Source organism: Ochotona curzoniae, unplaced genomic scaffold (genome assembly GCF_017591425.1).
Source record: "Ochotona curzoniae isolate NIBS_2020 unplaced genomic scaffold, NIBS_Ocur_1.0 contig_3190, whole genome shotgun sequence".
In the NCBI taxonomy this organism is placed as follows: Eukaryota; Metazoa; Chordata; class Mammalia; order Lagomorpha; family Ochotonidae; genus Ochotona; species Ochotona curzoniae.
Window position 1 is genome coordinate 10,437,403 of NW_024465751.1, and position 3,718 is coordinate 10,441,120.

Below are 3,718 nucleotides of genomic sequence, written 5' to 3' on the forward strand. Positions count from 1 at the left end.
GCTTTGACAGCGCGTATCTGGGTGATTGGAGACTCTGGGGTGGACTATGTCAGCCAATGGACCTTGAAAGATTTTCTTCAGTCTTGGATCAATGAAATCAACACTATCTCAGAACTAGTAAAATCACTTAAGCAGTACCTTTGGAACATGTTCCATACTGGGGACCCTGAGATGGATTTACAGAGAAAGAAAGGCTGAGAAACATCTTCTAGCTGCTGGTTCACTCCCCAGATGACTTCAATGGCCAGAATTGATCTAAAGCCAGGAGCTAGGAGCTTCTTCCACATTTTTCACATGATTGCAGGGTCCCAAGGACTTGGTCATCCTCCACTGTTTTCCCAGGCCATAATCAAGGAGCTGAATGAAAATTGGAGCACCTGGGACGTGAACTGCAACCATATGGGATGCCAGATTTGGAGGTAGAGGATCAGCCATTTGAGCCACTGTGCCAGCTCCAAGTTGCTTCCATTTTTTAAAACAGATTTATTCTTTCTTTTTTTTTTTTTTTTTTGAAAGTCAGATTTACACAGAGGAGAGACAGAGAGAAGGATCATCTGTCCACTGGTTCACTCCACAAGTGGCCACAACAGCTGGAGCTGAGCCAAAAGCCAGGAGCATCTTCTGAGTCTTCCAGGGGGGTTCAGAGTCCCAAGGTCTTTGGCTATCCTCTACTGCCTTCCCAGACCACAAGCAAGAAGTTGGATGGAAAGTTGAGCAGCTGGGACACTATGACCACACATATGAGATCATGGTGCATGCAAGGCTGGACTTTAGCCACCAGACTTCTGCCCTGGGCTGGCTTTCATTTCTTTCTTTCTTTCATTTTTCTTTCTTTCTTTCTTTCTTTCTTTCTTTCTTTCTTTCTTTCTTTCTTTCTTTCTTTCTTTCTTTCTTTCTTTCTTTCTTTCTTCCTTTCTTCCTTTCTTCCTTTCTTCCTTTCTTCCTTTCTTCCTTTCTTCCTTTCTTCCTTTCTTCCTTTCTTCCTTTCTTCCTTTCTTCCTTTCTTCCTTTCTTTTGGATAATTTATTTTAACAAAAGTAAAAAGTATAGAGAATTAGTCTACTCAAATCATCACAGAGGAAAGAGGAAGCTCCCTGCCAGCTGATTTCAGTTTTAGCACCTTTCCAAAGAAAGGCTCCAAGCAGCTACGAGGGGAGACGTGGGCTTTGGCCGAGCCACTGCTGGTGACATCCGTGTGAGCACAGTGTAGTGCTCACATAACAGTGCGGCCATTTGGTTCCTCTCTACATTTTGTGAGTGCCACAAAACAAACACTTAAAGATACTGAGCATGGTGTCTGCTGAGTGAGCGGCTAGTGATGAGGGCAGAACAGAAAGGCCAATACAGAAGAACGGCCGCCCACTGGGCATTGTGGATGCAGGACCTGGTCTTGTTCTCCCATCACACGGTGCAGCTCCCGTCAGAGGAGCTGTTCCAGAAGCAGGAGTTGGCCGTGTGGAGCCCCACGCTGTTCTTCTGCATGACGATACATAACCACGATGTACTTGAAGGGTTTCTCCAACTTGGTGAGCTGGCTCAGCGTCTGCTCCACGACGTTGGTGGTCCACTGGTTCACCTCGCTGTGCTGGTGGCGAATCCACCGAGGGCGCTCTCGATGGCCTCCTTGACAAAGTTGCTCATTTTGTCCACCACGAAGGCCGTCTCCTCAGCACATTCTGATGCTAGCATGTTTTCTTTTGAGAAACACCAATGAAGTTCCTTATAATCATTTATGATAGTAAAAAGAGATGATTTTTAAATCTGGGCCTTGAACTTATAATTGCCGAAATTATTTACTTTTATTGTTTTATAATGACTCAAATTCACTCCAGAGATAAAACAGTTTATCTGCAATTGGTAAGAAATAATATGCATAAAAAGTGATGAATATATTAATATATAAGAAACAATTTACCATTGTTGAATGTTACTGGAGAAATCCTCTGGAAGAACAAGATGTGTGGTTTTCCTTACGTGGGCAGAACCACATCTCGGTGTTGTGGAAGCAGGACAAGACCAGAGCAGCTGAGTCCCTTCAAGTTGGAAGCGCAGCAGGAGGAGGTGATTCCGGGAACAGGGGCTCACCATACTATTTATCGTTTCTTGAGCATGCAATTTTCGGTGGGAAGGCTGGTAGTTATGGAGATTAATATAGAATCATGTGCTACTTGAAGGCAGGAATGCCATTTAAGGATTGCCTCATTAGGCAATTTCATTTTGGAATATCCCAAAGTACAATTGTGCAAACTTAGCTGGCTGGTGTATTGTATACCTTGGCAACATCGCATTGCTCCTAGGTTGCAAGTTTGCATAGCTTATTATTACACGCCGTACTGAAGAAAATTGTGAATTTGTAAATGTGAAGTAGTATAAGGCACATACTATGAATGGAACTTGCTGTACCTCAGAGTGGTAAGTGATGTGTAGGCCTGGAACACTGGGCACGTTACAATAGACTTTATCAACATTTTACACTTAAGTTGTGCTAAGTTTATAAAAATTATTATCTTCCTTTGATAAGAAACCGTTAGTTCATATAACATGTTTTCTGTATTGTTCATAATTTTTTATTCCTTTGTAATACATTAAACCTAAAATGCAAACAAATCATATAATAATTCAATTTTATATCTGTGTTCTATAATATTGTTCCTAAATTAAACGGAAGTGTCATTCACAGGATAATGTTAATTTATTCCTGTATGGTACTTTTAACCAAGATCACTCAAGCCCAAGATGGGCAGAGAATCTAAACATGACGTAATATTTGAACAATTATAAAATGAGTCACCAGAATCCCCTGCTTGCACAAAAAGCTTTTTTGTTTGTTTTTGGAAAACTACATTTTTCTAAAAGGTTTTTTCTCCTCTCTCCTTAGTAGCTTTCAGGATTTAGTATTTTCCTACCAGTTTTACTTAAAGTTTAAAGCAAATTCCTGGATTTTCTCGGATGGTAATGTTTAATGTTAGTCGAAAGACTACTCAGCCATATTATTTAGCAAAGTTAGAACAAATATTTCTTAAACGTTGTCAAAATGGCATTAGTATCTCAAACCACAAAACAGAATTCTTATTCCATTCTAAAAGTGATAAGAGCAAGTACAAGTACCATACTGCAATTGACCTCACGTATTCCACAGAATAGCCATAACACTGGACAAAGGACCAGATCAGGGACAAAGGACAGCTTGACTCTCAAGTCTGGGTTATTTACCAAGTGCTCATAAGGGTATCATCGAGGACTGCTTTATCCAAAAATGCACGGAAATCATTTACCATCTTAAAGTCAGACAGTTGATACAGACTAGGATAGCTTTTTAAACCTAGGCCAGGTTGACTCTAAGTCTCTACTCTTCATGCAACATCTTCCTGAATATGCTTTCTATTCACCAAAGTCTAGTCACATTTGTTTCATTTGATCTCCATTGCAACCGTATATAGTTCTCTGTTCACACCGAGTCTTCTTAAGTCTGCATTAGCATTTTCTATACTGTTTCTCGTTCTGATTATATTTTGCTTGCTGACCACAGTTTGCATTAGATGTGTTCTCAGGGTCTGTATAGTTTATGTCTAATAGCTGTACTCACATGTGCGTGGTTCAGCCACTGAGTGCAGTCACATAAGATTCTAATGAAGCTAAGAAATTCCCAAGCATTATAGCTATCAATTCCTGATGCCACAATGCATAACCCACTTAATTATGGAGATACTGGTGTAAA

The 3,718-nt window shown here is 40.5% G+C and overlaps 1 pseudogene; it reads right to left on the bottom strand.

The window, feature by feature from the left end:
* Positions 1 to 1,275: 1,275 nt before the first annotated feature.
* On the bottom strand, positions 1,276 to 1,689 carry LOC121155939 (annotated as a pseudogene).
* Between the last annotated feature and the right edge of the window lie 2,029 nt (positions 1,690 to 3,718).